The sequence below is a fragment of the Lynx rufus genome, unplaced genomic scaffold, assembly GCF_022079265.1.
Source record: "Lynx rufus isolate CCGP_SWC_20201006 ecotype Redwood Valley unplaced genomic scaffold, mLynRuf1.p SCAF_3, whole genome shotgun sequence".
In the NCBI taxonomy this organism is placed as follows: Eukaryota; Metazoa; Chordata; class Mammalia; order Carnivora; family Felidae; genus Lynx; species Lynx rufus.
In genome coordinates, this window is record NW_025814845.1 from 51,800,880 (window position 1) to 51,819,263 (window position 18,384).

General features: G+C 36.0%; 1 pseudogene; it reads left to right on the forward strand.

Annotated features, from left to right (window-relative positions):
• Nucleotides 1–18,132, forward strand: part of LOC124521063 (tigger transposable element-derived protein 1-like) — a 73,474-nt pseudogene extending 55,342 nt beyond the window's left edge.
• Nucleotides 18,133–18,384: the final 252 nt, after the last annotated feature.

The window sequence follows — 18,384 nt, forward strand, 5'->3', positions numbered from 1 at the left end:
GATCGAGACCAGCACTGGGCTCTGTGCTGACAGAGCGGAGCCTGCTTGGGATTCTCTCTCTCCCTCAAAATAATAAACACTTTTTAAAAAAGAGATTTTCAGGTCATAGGATTACCATTTTTATCATTTATTATAACTGGGTTTGGAGAAGATGAACATCAGTACATGTCACCAAACTGCCTGCGTCACAGTTCCTTACTTTGCCACCATTATGTTAAAATAAAATGCCATAATTAATGAAATGTATCTACACATATTGACTTAGAATAGCGTTCATTTTACATTGTTAAATAACAGAATAATTTAAATAATATCCTATTTTTCACAGAATAATAAGTATTTGCATGTTCAGATGTATATTTTTTACTCATATATACGTAAAAGTGCTTAGAGGTAGTAGTATAGGAGTGGATGGAGGGAATCTCAGTTTATTATAACTTCACCCTAAAAGTTTTAAGCAAATTTGTAATTTTAACTTCCTTTTTTGTTTTACTAAATTGAGAAAATAATACAAGCTAAAAAGAAAAGTCAGACACTCACCAAGGATTCCATTAACTTATATATTAGCTTAAAAATAAACAGAAAATCAGTTACCTAAAAATCTCTCCTTTCTTTCTTACTCTACTTTTGGAACCATATATTTAGCCTTCTGTTAATTATAGAAATAAGACACTGAACTTCCAGTTTTTATTAAACTTTTTCAAAATTCCATTCATTTCTCCAAAATACAACCTCATATCAGCACTTCAGTGTTTTATATAAACTTTTGCCACCTCATTAATTGGCAAGAACCAGAATCAAGGGTAGCCTTTATTCACACATGCAATTGAGGGAGTTAGCACCACTTTGCTTTCAAGACCTTCAAGCCATCATGCCCAGAAATGCGAGAAAGCACTGTTCCAGTATTCCATCAGTTTGATACCAAACGATGAAATGTATAGCACAAAAAGAACCTAGCTCTGCACGTTTGCTCTGAACAAGGCCATAAAGAAAGAGTATCCATAAAAAGAGGTCTATATAACTGAATTTCATGGGGGTACAAGAATACATTCTTTTTTTATGAGAAATTCTTATGCCTTGGAGCCCAATTGTAAGGGACTGCATTTCAACTCTTTCAACTCTTATTACTGGGGAAAAAATAAAAGATGGATTACTCTCTGATCTAACAAAACTCAAATGGCTAGCAGATTGAGCTCCGATACCTTTGCTCCATTTTTGAAATATTTGCAATGCAAATAACTGTTCAAGATTCCTTTGGCTACACTAACATTTATGTCTGTCATGCCAAATAAAATAGCTATTTATGTGTTTAAAGGAGAGCATTTCTTGTTCTGTATGTACACACCTGGGCTCACTTCCCTTGAGAAGATGCCTTAACAGCTCTAGTATAACAAGACAATAACAACAGAATAATAGAGATTTATAGTGATTGTCCAGGAGTCAACAGGGGATGGCTCACACAGTGAGCATAACCATAACAAGTGTCAGTTTTTTTCAAGCAGAAAACAAAAGTAGAGCTATTTGATGCAATCTAATGTTTCACCCACAAACCACACTGGACCTACAGCCTAATCACGGCATGCTCTTGTTCCCAGAATGAAAAAGAAAAATCATAAAATATTAAACTATAAACCCTATAAACCAAATTGCATGTAAAACTCTCATTTTGTAATGATAATTTTATGGATTTCCATTGCTAAAGATCTTTCCTAAAGGTCCAAACTAAGCCACAGATTGTTTTTGCTTGTTCTACACAGTAAGAAGAAAATCAGAACATTTCCAGGTTTAAAAGTCTAGATTTCCAGGTTCTTTGAATTATCAGAGGATTTAGCAAATTTGTAATGACATTCCTGCATGGTAACAATCAGATCAGCTGAGTAACAGCCGCTGCTTTTGTTAGCTATTTCTTTTCTAGTTGAGTACATACTCTACTACTCCCTATTGTCTTTCATCTCCTACACTTTTACTAATTCATAAACAGTCATTACTTGTCTGACACTTCTTGGCATTTGAGTTTGCATTTCCCAGTACAGATAAATCCTATTACTGCTCCAGAGTCAGGCTTTATCATCAAGGATTTTATATCTCAGGAAAAGCTCTGATATAGACATTATGATGTGAAGGAATTTATAAGGCATACTAGCTGAGGCTTAGAGCTTCTAAAATGACTTACACATGGAAATTAAAAAATATCTTTAGATGAAAACTCCAAAGAAGAGCATAAAGAATTTAATCTTCATAAGGAGTAAAATTTCCAACTTTTGAATCTTGGAAGAGAATACATGGTGGTATAATGGAAGAATCCAGACCCTGGTGCTAGCCTTGCCTCTACTTTAGGCAGATGATCTTCCCTATATAAGTCTCAATTTCCACATCTCTAAGGTAAAGGAATTGTGACCAATGATAATAAGGAGTGTACCTTCCAACTCCTGGTTTCTACATAAATTCCAAACTAAGGGGAAAGGACTTGTTCTTCAGACTTCCTGGCTCCAGGGGCGCCTGGGTGGCTCAGTCGGTTGAGCATCCGACTTCGGCTCAGGTCATGATCTCAAGGCTCGTGAGTTCAAGCCCCGCGTCGGGCTCTGTGCTGATAGCTCAGAGCCAGGAGCCTGCTTCCGATTCTGTCTCCCTCTCTCTCTGACCCTCCCCCATTCATGCTCTGTCTCTGTCTCAAAAATAAATATTCAAAAAAAAAAAAAAAAAGACTTCCTGGCTCCAGAGATCCAAGTGTAGAAGGAAGAAACATGTTTATATCTACCTTCTAGTTGTTTGGTAGCCTCTACAAAATGAAAAAATATATTTAATCAGTATTCTCCAATAAAATAATAATTTCTCCTTTGCTTTAATCATATTGAGTCTTCATCAGCTAGCACAAGGAAACATGCAATAAAACATGTTGAAGATATGAAAGACTGCCCCAAAGTATCTAGGTTTCTGCTGTTAAAGGAAATTTTTCCACAGATAATTTACTGATCTAATGGGCTTTTGTTCATGAATCACTAGTAGATAGGAGCTCAAAAGGGCTGCTTAAGGTGAGAGATTTTTATAGATCAAACTGAGCAAGAACCAGAAAGTTACACTGGGAATTTACTGATTGGGTTAAAGCAGGACTACTTTCCTTATATCAAGAAAAGGGAAGTCTTAGAGCTAGGTTACATAACTTGAGCTGAGCAAGGAAGTGCTAATTGGGTGGCCTAGGCCATCCTTTTCTGGGAGAGCCAAGAACAGAAATTCAGTTGTTTCCGTTTGCTTACATAAGTGACTCCAGCTTGGGTCTAGTCTAGACACTTTAACACTGGGATTACTCTGATGATTATAAATACTCTAGCCACTATTTTCTAAAACAATGATGATGGCTGTGGTTTATTGACTTTCTCCTAAAGCTTCTGGCAGGCCCTTATATGCAGTATCTTATTTAATTCAGATCACCATTTCATTAACGCAGGAACCACTCATTTCCAAGCATCTCTGTATGTTCCTTCTCAAATTACATTTTCAATGCCATATTATGGAGGTTCAATCAATGAGGTTCAGAAATGGGAAAATGTAAATCCAGAATGGGACAAAAAGCCTTCCTACTGCATTGAGTACCAACCATGAAAATGAAAACTTAGTAAGTGGTTATAGGACTTAAAAGTTGACATCTGCCCATTCCATCATTTTATTCTCTACATTCTTCAATTGCTTTTCTGTCAACATACATGCTTCTTTCTTTTAAAACTTTTTTTAATGTTTGTTTATTTTTGAGATGACAGAGAGAGCGCAAGTGGGGGAGGGGCAGAGAGAGATGGAGACACAGAATCCTAAGCAGGCTCCAGGCTCTGAGCTATCAGCACAGAGCCCGATGCGAGGCTGCTTCTTTCTTTTTGAATGCACACTGACACACATAACTTATCAGTCCTAAGATTTAACATTTAATAAGTAAACTCTGTTCTCACTTCCATTCCTCTCGATAGATAAATAGATAGATAGATAGATGGGATATATCTATATCTTCTCTCTATATATAGATATGAGTTTCTGTTATAAAATTGCTTGAAATATAAAAGAAATCAATTAAAAGAAATTATTACTTTAATTAACCTAATGTTTCTTAAAGAAATAATTTAAAAATATAGAGCCTCACTTTTATTATCTACAGCAGGAGTTGGCATACTTTTTCTGTAAAGGACCAGACAGTAGGGGCACCTGGGTGGCTCAGTCGGTTAAGTGTCCGACTTCGGCTCAGGTCATGATCTCGCGGTTCGTGAGTTCAAGCCCCGCGTCAGGCTCTGTGCTGATGGCTCAGAGCCTGGAGCCTGTTTCAGATTCTGTGTCTCCCTCTCTCTCTGACCCTCCCCTGTTCATGCTCTGTCTCTCTCTGTCTCAAAAATAAATAAACGTTAAAAAAAATTTAAAAAAAAAAGGACCAGACAGTAAATATTTGAACCTTATATACTATATGATCACTACTGCAACTATTCAACTTTTCCATTGCAGCATGAAAGCAGCCATAGACAACAGATAAATGAATGAATGTAGCTGTGTTCCAAAAAGACTTTGTGAAAATTTTAATTTTATATAATTTTCACGTTATGAAATATTATTGTTCTTTTGATTTTTTCCCCAACCATTTAAGAATGTAAAAAAATATTCTTAACTCACTGGATACAAAATCTGTCCATACAAAGGCTATATTTGGCCTATAAGGCAAATATGTGAGATCTGACCATATCAAGCTACAGTTTTCTGACCCCTTAAATACAGAATGGAAATCAAAAGAATTAGCTTAGAGGGACACCTGGGTGGCTCAGTTCGTTGAATGTCTGACTTCAGTTCAGGTCATGATCTCATGGCTCCTGGGTTTGAGCCCCACGTCAGGGTCTGTGCTTTCAGCACAGAGCCTGGAGCCTGCTTCAAATTCTGTCTCTCCCTCTCTCTCTGCCCCTCCCCTGCTCATTCTCATATTCTCTCTCTCTCTCAAAAATAAATAAACATTAAAAAAAATTTAAATAAGAATTAGCTTAGAAAGTTATCATGAAGTGCATATTAACCCATGTAACTACATGATGTCTATAACATAATAGACTCTCAATAGTTATCATTAGTAATTTTTATTATAAATAGGATTTTTTCCTTTAGTTTAATCCATACTCTTTCATAATAGGTTCTTAATCTTAATAGCTGATAAATACCAGGTTAGGATTTATAATTTCAACAGAATTATAAAAATAAAATCCAAGATGTTTCATTATTGCTTATTATAATAAAGACTGTGTTAGCTAGTGTTTTTTATAGTTCCAGCTTAGACATCTATGAACCTAATGTTTATATTTGTTCTATGCGATTTTTCCCCTAAGTATCTTCAGTATCATAGCACAACTTTCCTAAGTCATCACGAAATGTCACAGTGAAGAGAAAGAGAGCCTCAGAGTATCACAAATAGTTCAAATCTCAAAAGGAGTATCATAATCCATGGCTATGCAAGCAGCATATTTAAAAGGAGAGTTACAGCAAGCCAAATCCCATTATATTGTATCAATAATATATATTTCTGTACTCAGTGATTCGCCATATTGAACAATGTCTAAGATGGTTGTATACACCAGAGGGAGCTGAGATGCAGTGTTAATGTTCTCAATCCTTCACCTGATAAGCATAATCATCAGCTAATGGTAGAAGTTTCTCTATAAAGAACCATATCCAGCAAATCAATTTTATAATCATTAACATGAAAAAAGTCCATTGTTCTTACATTTGTGACAACACATACACCTCTGTTGTTTCTATGAAACTCATAGGTGACACAAAGCTAGTTAAAGAAGATATATATTAGACGGCACAACCACAATGACAGAATATCCATGCTGTCATTTGGGACTGAATATAGCAAGCAGAAATTTAAGAGATGCAACTAGCAGGGGAGAAAACATTGCCCTACTCTGCTCAAACCTGGTCATACCTTCCCAGGAGTTGTGTTCAATTCTCAGTGAAGTGCTCTAGGAAGAATCCAGAGACACTGGACCATAATCAGGTCGGCACAATGTAAAGCAGTTTTGATCACGAAAAGACATGGGAAGGATGGTTACAGGAAATGAGAATTTTTTTTAATGAGAAACATAGATGAAATAGGATAATAATCTTTAAAAAGTAGGACAACTCTCATGTCCAGTTGTTCTGTTCACTGTTTACTCTAAATATACCAAAAGAGAGGATGACGCCAGGCCAAATTCTGGATGCTACAAGCAAGCCAACATAAGGAAAAGTATTTAACAGGCAGAACCATTGAAAGATAGAATGAGCTCTTTTTGGAGATAGAGTCTGCCTTGCTGCAGGTGTACAACTTGGAATAGATGATCATTTGATGGGAATGTGGTAAGGGAGATTCAAATACCTCAGTGATGATTTGACCAAAATACTGATAAAGAATTATTATAACCTTGGCAGTCTGTTTCACAGGAGATGAATCTGTTCATGCTGATGGTTTATGAACAACTTATATTCCTTAGATAATTTTCTAACCTAGAAACAGGATCTTTCTAAGACCTAAGAAAATTAATTACAATATTTGAGCGGCATGAATAAAGGGTTATAGGTGACAGAATTCTTATAACAACAAGACAGTATGGTACTGGCACAAAAATAGACACATAGATCAATGGAACAGAATAGAGAGCCCAGAAATAAGCCCATGTTTATTGGGTTTATATGTTTATATGGTTTATATATATGTTTATATGGTCAATTAATCTAAAAAAAACAAAAAATAAAAGCGAGAATATACAATGAAGAAAAGACAGTCTCTTCAACAAATGGTGCTGGGAATGAATACTGGACAGTTACATACAAAAGAAAAAACTGGACCACATTCTTACACCATACATAAGAACAAACTCAAAATGGATTAAAGACCTGAATGTGAGATCTGAAACCATAAAGCTACTAGAAGAAAACATAGGCAGTAATTTCTTTGACACGGCTGCAAAAACATTTTTCTACACACATCTCCTCAGGAAAGAGAATCAAAAGCAAAAATAAACTATCGAGACAATACTAAAACTAAAAAATTTTAAATAGCGAAGGAAACTGTTAACAAAACAAAAAAGCAACCTGCTGAATGGTAGAAGATAATTGAAAATGATATATATGGTAAGGGGTTAATATCCAAAATATATAAACTCAACACCAAAAAATAAATAATCTGATTAAAAAAGGGAAAAGGACCCGAATAGACATTTTTTACAAAGAAACATACAAAAGGACAACAGACATAAGATGCTCAACATCATTAATCATCACAGAAATGCAAATCAAAGCCACAATGAGATATCACCTTATGCCTGTCATAATGGCTAAAATCAAAATGATAAAAAAAATAACTATTGGCAAAGATGTGGAGAAAAAGGAACGCTTATGTATTGTTGGTTGGAATATAAATTGGTGCAGCCACTGTGGGAAATAGTATGTAAATTCTTCATAAAATTAAAAATAGAATTACCATATGATCCAGTAATTCTACTACTGGATATCTACCCAAAGAAAATGAAAACACTAATTCAGAAAGACATATGCACCCCACGTTTCTTGCAGCATTTTTTACAACAACTAAGATATGGAAGCAACCCAAGTGTCTATCAATAGATAAACGGATAAAGAAGATGTGGTGTGTACATGCACACACACACACACACACACACGCGCGCACACAGGAATATTACTCAGTCATTAAAAAACGAATGAGATCTTGCCATTTGCAACAACATAGGTGGGCCTAGAGAATATAATGTTAAGTGAAATCAGTCAGACAAAATACCATATGAGTTCACTTATATGTGGAATTTAAGAAACAAATGAACAAAGACAAAAAGAGACAAAAGAAAAACAGACCCATCAATACAGAAAACAAACTGATGGTTGCCAGAAGGAAGGTGGGTGGAACAATGGGTGAAACAGGTAAAAGGGATTAAGAGTACCCTTATCATGATGAGCACTGGGCAATATATAGAATTGTAAAATCATTATACTATACACCTAAAACTAATATACCACTGTATGTTAACTATACTCTAATAAAAATTTTTCAGTGAAAGCAGCACAACAAAACTACATAAAATTTTAACCTATAGTCTTCCTTTTCAAAAGTAACCTCCACATCTTATAATTGACATGCTTTTATTCCTCTATAGAATCTACCCCAAATTATTTTAACCAGTTTTCTTTTCTGGAAAGTGTAGTATACACTTGGCCAGTAGGAGCTGTCCTCAGTGTTGAGGGGAGAAGTTCTTTGCTGTGGCACCGTTTACTGATAAATGTACTTTTTTGTCCAGGAGGATATGGGGTGAAGTGCAACCCATGTACAATTCAGCCACAAGAGGACCTCCAAACAGACACAATTCCTAATTAAGAAATAAATTCTTAACTTCATATGGGGAATAAATGTTGAACTGAGATCTCTGCATGGGGAAAAGCAAGTTCTTGTTAGGTGGAACAAGATGCTGACCTTCTGGGAACTCTAAACAATTAGTTCCTTTTTCTCCATTGAGTAATTCATAGGTCCTGTTTGTGGACATTGACTTGCGGAGCCAAGAAAGCAAGACAAGAGGCTGAATTTAAAACTGAATAAAGGGTGACAAAATCTATGTATAAGATGATTCAAGTTTTCCTAAATTTGGACACCATTAAGTATAAAATCTCTGACACAACAAGTCCAGGATATTTGCTTCCTTCCCCAATTTTTATAGCAAATATTACAATGACTACAGTGAATTTTCAAGAATGCTACTCAAATGGCCTTATACCTACAGTGTCTCCTTCCTGGACAGCACCTCACGACCTTCTTTAACTATTACCTACAACATTGTAACATTGTAACGTATACATCTGTCTTCCCACACTAGACTATAAATTCCTCCATGCCTCATTGATCTTGGAAAATGCACTGTGCATAGTAGGTGCTCAAAACTGTAATTTAGAATAAATCAATACATTTATAAACTCATAAATATGAAAACACAAGATCATGGATGGCAGAAACCATGCTACATATCTTTTCACACATTATATTCAAGCACAGTGCCTTGAAACTAGAAGATTCCTTTCTTGCACAGCTAATGTTAATAAAAATCTTTGTTTCTACAGGACAAGTGCTTTTGTAGGACCTTTCCTTTCTCAAATGAAATAAAATTCTTTTGAACCTTCTGGGGAAAAAAAAAGAAAATATTTACCTCTGTTTAGTACAGAGAACTATTTAGAAGAATGAGGTTTAAAAAACTTAAATTAAACTAAGGATTTCTTTCCTCATTGTGTTTGGAATCCATATCCTGGCAGACAGTATCTTCACCCTAGTTGTAACTCAGTGTTTTGTGCATGGTATCCCAGCACTTGTGAAGTATTTCTGATTATGCTGAAGTCATGGGACAGTCAAATCTCTAAATCTCCAGGTAAGGATTTAATTTTACATTGGATTTATGGTAAATACTTTCACTACTCTGCTTCTCAAAACAGTGTGATTAACTTTGATGGAAACAATGAATGTTCAACCCTGGAGCAATGTCCACTTTCTTCTACTCTTTCTATGAGAATATTGGGATGAAGGAAAAGAAATAGCCCAGGAGCCTTTTAAGCGTCCTTATTTTTCTCTGTCACATCATTAAAGGTTCAATGAATCTCCAATTAAGTCTCCCTGGCTGCTGTCACCAATTTGATTGATAGATGTCCTTGGCTCACCCTCCACAGGATATGCCAGTACACCAGGCCCCCACCTGCCACCATCAATTATCACTCTCTTGTCATCGGTACCCTCACTTGTCAATTTATTTGCCACAAATCCAGTGAAGACCTCTAATCAGGGAGAAAAAAAAACAAAAAGGTATTTTTCTTTACTTTTAATGGTGGGAAAGAAAAATTCTTAACAAGTGAGATAGTGTTTAATCTTAGAGGAAACTTTGCTTTATGCTCTTCCATGTGCTCACCATATCAAATTGACATAGAAGCTGGAGGTTATTGGGGCTGACTCATAAATATGTTAGGATTCAGTTAACCAAAGCTAAGGGGAAAATGGGGGAATTATTAAAATATATATATAATATAAATATAAATATAATTATATATATAATAAATAATAAAATCATATATATGATTATATATATATATTTATAAATATATATAAATAAAATTGATCCCATAGACTTTTGACACTTTGGGAATCCACCGAGCATTTGCAAGGAGAAAAAAAAAAATCATTCAATATCTTCAAAAAATTGATAGCAAAAAGCACAGATTAGAACTGATTTAAAAGGATAAAGCAGTTCTTTGGTTGTTGTTGGCAAACCTGGTAAACATGACAAATTTTCCTTGTCTCCTGCCCCACCTGTTTAATGTTTAAACGTGAACTGATTGTAGTGCTTGATAACTGATTACCTGTCTAGGACACTGCAATCTTCTGTCTATTGACAGAAAAATATAGCCTCCCCTGGAGTGCCGATATCCATTCCTGCCTTTGACCATGAACTGCTCTGTGCAACCCTCAAGAGGCTCAGGTGCGTCTGACAGGATCTATGAAGGAGAGATTGATTCCATTTGGATGCCTGTTAGATAATGACCTTTGACCCTTGTACCTAAAGTGACAACAAAAAAATGCCAACTCTTATTCATCTCATGTCCCAGGAAAGACAATTTATTTTTCTAAAAACAGTTCAGAAGATTTTGTGGGGGTTTTTTCTTCCTATTGGAGATGGAAATGGAAGGAGGAGAGAGGAAAAAGAGAGAGGATCATGGGATAAGGAAAGACGATGTCTCTTCATATGGGGAGTACAGGAAGTCATTTTCCTGGGCTAAAGACCTCCCAGGAATGACAGAGCCTCTCCCTAATCCACCTATTTTGCCACTTTGGGAGCACATTATTTACCTTATCATTAAATACACATTCTAAAAAGATGGTTTTATTCACTGAAGAAGGCATGTACTGAGCAGGGGAGAGAGATTCTCCTTATTCTCTATTCTACGTTTAAAATTGTCCCCTCCTGCTGTGATCAAATCATAAAATATGAATAAGCATCTATAATGTCGAAATATGTGCATTGTAGTGCAAAGTGTCTACATGAGTAAGTAGATAAAGAACCAGTATTTATAGGACTATAGACTGCCACTATTTGATGAATACTATACTTTGTAGTGTCATTACATCAATTCTTCTAAGGTAAATATTTTCTAAGAAGAAGGGACAGTGGCTTATTAAATAGCTTCTACTATTTTATGCATTTTTAAAAATGTCCATTTTGTTTTACCTATTAATGACCAGTCTAGGGACTTACTCCCCAATGTTTTAAAACATTTGTCATCTTAATAGCCTCTGTGAAAATGGCCTATCCTTAAGAAGAGGCATTCACTAAAAGGAAAAATTACCTGTAAATGAAACCAAATTGTAAACATCCTTAAATATTTATTGCTGCATTTTTCACAGTAGCCAATATTCTAACCCTATTTATTAAGTCATAAAATTAGGTCAAGGACAGATGACCCTGAAGTTGTGTGGGCTTAGTGATTACAAACCTGATTTATAAAGTCCATAGCTCACCCCTCACATAGACATTTCTGGCACATGGGAGGGCAAATTAACCAGTATTTCAGCTGAAGCCTTATCCAGATAATTTGACTACATGGTCACCAGTAACATTGCCCAATGTATGCAACATGAGTGGTTTGGACATGGAATAAAATTTCCATGTCAGGACACATTTCTTTCACCCCCAGATATCCAAAAGAACTGATTTTCCAGTTCATATTTAAATAATTCCAAGGAGTTCTCCTACTTCCCTTGAAGGACTCGGGCACTTCATTTGTTAAATCCTCTCTTTATTACGCCAGACAAAAAATAAGTTATAAAAATGTAGCTCTCCTTTACCAACATAAATACAGTGATTCCCATTATGCATTTACTCTATCCTCTTTACCAAGTTTTTAGCCGCACAAACGTTCCTGTCATCTGTGAGTTTTCCATATTTAATATGCATTATATTCTGTATAGTGCACACCAGAAAAGAAAGCTCTTTTAAAAATTAAAAAATAACAATTCAAACGACTGTCTCCATGATTCTATGGAACCATTGTCAGCTCTGCTCACACATTTACCTAATGTAGACAGCGAATGCTGCAGTCCTTAAACATCAAACATCTTAACATTCCAGGGTTCATTGTTTGCCCCTTAGTTATTGCAAGGACCATTCATTTCTGGTAAGTGTACTTTTTAATATTTTAACTATAATAGGAATCCTCCTGTGTAAACAAACAGTTCTGAGCCTATATTTAAGCTACACTTTCTAAAAACTACAAGGTTCTTCGAGCAATGCTTCAGAAACTTAACGTGCATATGAATCTCCTGGGCATCTTATTAAAATGCAGATTCTAATTCAGTAAATTAATAGTGGGACCTGAGAGTCTACATTTCTAACAAGCTCCGATATTGATACTACTAGTCCATGGACCACACTTTGAGTTGCAACCTGTTAGAAAATGCACACTAGACTTTTTTCACGACCAGCACCCTTTGTCCTATGTCATTGGTTTGATGAATTTTCTAGATTAACTTAAACATCGAGTACTCAGATCTCAGACTCCTTTTTAACTCCAAACAACAAATAGTAAAATTATTTTTAATGAGTATTAGGGTTTATATTTTTAAACTAAAATCTCTGAAAAGAATCCAGTAGCATTATAGTTGATAAATCTATGTTGACAAAATAAGTTATATCTTTTTTTCTAATCCCTAAAATTGTGGGTTTCAAATATTAGTATGCATAAGAACCTTCTGAGGAATTTATCAAAGGTGCACATTACAAAATCCTAAGATTTGGGACTGAAACATTGTGTTAAGTAAATACCCACTCAGTGGTGGTGAATCCTTTTGTTAGCATGGGTGAAATAAGCCAATAATGTGCATTTTACTATTGTGGGTGAGAAAATATAATGCTGTTTTTTAAAGACAGCAGGGATGCTTGATGCTAGAATAAATACTTCATTTGGCCTCATAACTAAATCTTAAAATTGTTAGTTATTCAACCTCAGATTTTATTACGATATTATAAATGAAGTTCACAAGAGCCATTGAGCTGAATGCATCAGAGGACTGTTCTGGAAGCCTTGTTTTAATTAGAAAATGCCAGTCAAATATTATGCTGGAGGATAAAGCATATGCAGACTGGTTGTTTTCAACTTGTAACTTCTTTCAATTTGATTTCAGGGGGGAAAAGACACATATAAAAGAGAACCCATATATGGAATATCTCAAATAATGTCAAGCAAAGTATAGGACATTCCTGTTTGTGAGATGAGTCTGGGAATAGGACAAATAAAGCCAATGACTATCTATTGTGCATGAGAATCTAATAAAGAGGCTACATTTGACCCCTGGGGGGAAATCACAGAAACAGAGTCAGGAAAATGTTGTGAAAATAACTTATATTAATAATTCATTCATCCATAGGTCATTTAACCTCACATTTCAAATATCCAAAGTGTAGCCAGGAACCCAGAAAAAGTAAGAAAGATACCTCTGAGAAGTCTAAATACCTGAAAAAGTCTACTTGGTATCATTTATACCTTGTATTTGAGAGTGAGAACCTTACATCTTCATCAAAATTTATTTATTCTTTAGGGACAATGTTAATAAGCTTATCAGGTTTTCTCAAGCTTGCAGATTAGAATTTTTCCATTGAAAATATGTTAATGTCTAAAAACTTACACAGCCTAATGTATGTCCCTTAAAATCCCTGATCAAGAAGAGAAAGGTGCTTAATTAATAAAGAGACATACATAAATAGGTATAAATGGTTACATGTATATAATATTAAATCTGAGATTCTCTAACACTTGCATCTTCTGAAGGGTTTTTTTGAGAATTAAACGTCTTAATTTTTTTTTAAGGGCTTGGAAGAGTGGCTGGATACTATTATTGTTCTCATCATTATTTGTACTATGTGATAATAAAGAGTTGAGCTTTGGTCATGATGTAACTGGGATCCTTTTCAGATTCCATGCGATACTAAATGCTTGACCTTCAGCGAGCTGTTTAACTGGCTCTAATTCTCAGTCTCCTCCTCTGCACAATCATAGTTTTCACTTCATAGGTTGTGAAAAAGTTTAAACATCATAATGCAAAGTTTTTAGCCCTGTGCCAGGCATGCACAGAGTCCTCAATAATAGTTCATTGTTACTGCTGTTAGATCTGCAGTATTAAAATTCCATGTTACAGATGAGAAAACCAAGACTCAAAGATGCTACATAACTACGCAAATGTATACAGATATCAACTGAATGAATCAAGGGTCAAAGGTAGGTCTATTAGAGGTCAAGATTTTCAGTTTTCTGTCTACTAAGCTGCCTGTCACCAGTTTTAACTGCATTTGAAAGCTGTAAATGCAGCAATCACCACAGTTCTGAAAGTATAAAATGAACTTGACAAATGTTAGTGGATGGGTCTATATCAGTAGAACCACACTTAGAAGTCAGCTATAGGAAGACAGGATTTCTGAGACCTCAAAAAACTCCTTCCTTCACAGATAAAATAAAAATTCACACTTCACCAAATAAGTTAGAGAAAGAGAAACATTGTACAAGTTTATTTATATGTGGAATCTAAAAACTGAAACAAATGAACAAAAACAAACAAACAAAACAAACTTAAGTACAGAGAGTAACCTGATGATTACCTGAGTCAAGCTGGTTATGGGAATGGGTGAAATAGATGAAGGAGGTGACTCAGTCGGTTCAGCAACTGACTCTTAATTTTGAAGTCAGGTCATGATCTCATGGATTGTGAGTTTGAGTCCCACAATGGGCTCCACACTGACAGTACAAAGCCTGCTTGGCATTCTCTCTCTCCCTCTCTCTTTGCTTCTCCCCAACTTGTGCACATGCTCTCTCTCTCAAAATAAAAAATAAACTTAAAAAAAAGGAGTTAGAAATTTCAAAATATAAAATAAGTCACGGAGATGAAAAAGTACAGCATAGTCAATCATATTGTAAAAATGTTGTAGAGTGATAGATGATGACTACACTTATTGTCGTGAGCACTGAGCACTGCATAGAAGTGTAGCATCACTATGCTCTCCACCTGAAAGTAATATAACATTGTGTGTCAACTATACTTTATTAATTTAAAAAAATCACCTTTTACCAACACATTATTACCACTATGACATTCCACAATTAGTGATTCTTTCCTTTGTTTCTGTAAAAATATAAATATCCTATATGAATCATTTGTACTTTAGTGTGTAATAAGTTTATTATATTTGGGTTGTTTGATTCTTTATTGTTATTATTGTTCTTGATTTGTGTTGAATCTGAAAACAGCTTTTGAGTAACATACTTAAGACTTAATAGAAAGTAGAGAAAGGAGTAATAAATTGAGACCAAACACTGGGATATGATCTGTAAGACTTTATATAACTTAGCTGCTACTAATTTCTAAAACTTCTTCTCTTGCTACTCCTTTCCTCTCACCCTGGCTTGGTAGAATATATATTATTATTCTCAATTAATCTTTGCCCTCTCTTTAAGAGGAATATAATATCACTGCCTATTGCCATGTGACTTATGGTGCAATGGGAAGAGGAATGCTTCCCTGCTCCATAAGGACTACCTTGGCCACATTCCTGCTTAACCGATGGAGTATGAGCCAATGGGATTGTAATTCAATCATTTCTAGCTCTTCCCTCTGTCATGAGAATGTCATGGCTGTTAGGAATTAATTGCTCCTCCAGCCTTGGTCCTAAAATGGAGACTCGGTGAGGAGCACCACAGCCCAATAGATCACCTGCAATATGTATGAGAAACAAGCCTTTGTTGTAATAATCAACTTGAGATGGTGGGTTGTTACTGCACCATGATAGTGAAAGCTGACTAACTCAACATTCCATCCACATTAAACTATTTTTAATTTCCTAACTGTGCCACACTTCTCACTTCTTGGCATTAGTACTGCCATTTCCTTTTGTGTAGATCACACTTGTTCTCCATTTTTAATTGTGAAACTCTTATTCAGCCCTTACACCTCAGCTTATAAACTGATCCCCCCAGGTGGTGTTAAGTGCCCTCCTATAAGCTCCCATAGCAATGATGCCTTTCCTGTCATAACAAGTAACCATGCTGAATCACAAATGCCATTTTATTGGTCTACAACCCTTGGGACACTGTTAGCTTCATGAGAGAAGGGGCCGTATCTTTATGTCTCTATTGTTTCCTCACTGTCAAGCCTAGTTCCTGGCTCACAATAAACTCATGGTACAATTTACTGAATGAGTTAATGAGTTAATGAACAAGTAAAAGAATGAGAGGCACTATGGTAAAAAGGTCAAGCATATACTCTTTAGATTATCTGGATTCAAATCCTGGTTCTCTCACTTCCCAGCAGGACTAGCTACATAATTTGTGCAACCCAAGCCAAAATGAAAATGTGGGACTCCTTGTCCAAAAATGATTAAGAATTTCAATATGGCAAAAGCAGACCATTAAATTAAACATCAGGTCCTTCTAAACATGGTGCCCTATACAACTGCATAGCCCCCATGCCCATGAAACCAATCCTGTTGCCTAGCTATGTAAACTTGGGCAACTAACCTCTCTATGTCTCTGTTTTCTTACGTGTAAAATGAAATTAAATAGGATTGCTGTGAGAATGAACTAAACTAATATACATAAAGTCACTGTAATGGTGAATCCTACATGAGAACTATCTTTACAGACAGGAAAAACTATGAATGTGAAAGCAAATTTTAATTATTTCAAATTTGCCTAAGATTTTCTACAAACTACAGAAGATTGGGGTTTCCAACTGGAGGTGATTTCCATGCCAGGGGACATTTACAGTATCTGGAGACATTTTTGGTTGTCACAACTAGAAGGTGCTTCTGGCATCTAGGGGACATAGACCAGGGATGCTGCTAAAATTCTACAGTACACAGCATAGCCCACACCACAAAGAATTAGCTGGACAAAATGGCAATAGCACCAAAGTGGAGAAACCCAGGCCTAAAGATTGATTTCTGAGCTTCCAAGGATAAAGTACTGAATTTTCCAGCCTCTCAGTTTCTCCATCCATAAAAGATGGCCAATAACACCTGAGCCTACCCACCTTAAAAGAATGTTGTAAGGATAAATTTAAGAGCAAAGAGCCCAGCTCTCAGAAGGGAAAGGGTACTATTACAGCCCGAGGTGTTATTATCAAGCTGTGCAGCCACTTTCACTCTCAGGAAGCCAAATGTTCTACTTGGAAATGATAATTTCCCTCCACTAAATGAACGTTTTACTTCCCAGAGGGAGTAATTTTATTCACCTTTTGCCATCATTGGATTGGACCCATTACAGCTGTTGTTCTTCCCTTATTTGAAATTTCATAACACACATAACCATAGAACCTCTCCTGGAGGAATGTACAGCCACTGCAGTAACACACCACACACATGTGCCCACGTGTAAACAATCTGCTAACCCATGGGCCGTGGGTATTTATCAATAATGTCTTCCTATCCAAATGTGTTTCAATGGGACTATTCGGTAGAGAAGAAAAAATAATGTTCTTATGAGTTGTAAGAGTTCACACCAGCCACTCTCCCAAATTCCAATGTGAGTTAACAGATAAATTTTAAAGCACAATTCTGATTTTCTGTTCATAAAGTGAATGCTTTGGAGACTAATTAGAATGGCAGGAGGTGGTGGGGAGGTAAAGGAACAAGAAAAAGTTCAAACAGGAAAAATAAAGAAGAGAATCCTAGGGAACCACAAATACGCTAGACCAATACTCTCAGATGCCTTAAATGTGTAATTAATCAATAGTTTATGCATGAAGATTGCACTGCTTGCATGAAATCAGAATGGAGCTACATTACAGCAATTAGAAGGAGCTAATGTCAGTGCATGAGCCCCCAGATGTTTAGATCAATCGCTTTCTAACAAAATCTGTGTTCACAAAATAATCCCAGGATAGGAAGTACTGACTGGGGAAAGATTTACCTAAAGCAAGTATTGTGTCAGTGTCCTGCTTTTTTCTCCCCCTTTGTCTGACAGCAGATTAGCAGTGCTGCCACAGGCATGCTGTGCAGGATGTTGAAGGTGAAAGCTGAGAAGAAGAGGGCTGCTGAGAACTATAGAACATGAAGCAACTTGCCAAGGTCTATCAGTGCCTGTACAGAGGAACTCATGGGTATGAGAACCTCTTTCTATGGCTTCCTCTGACCAGAAGAGGTAGAGTAGGCAGACAATGGTAATGATGACAGCAAGCACTATGGAAAGCATTGGGTGCTCTGGGGTCAAGGAAAAGGTCGCAGCTTTCCACTTTCCAGTGTTGGCACTGTATCTGTTTAGATGTTATGAGGACAGGCCACCATGATGCAATGGAAATGGAAGGGG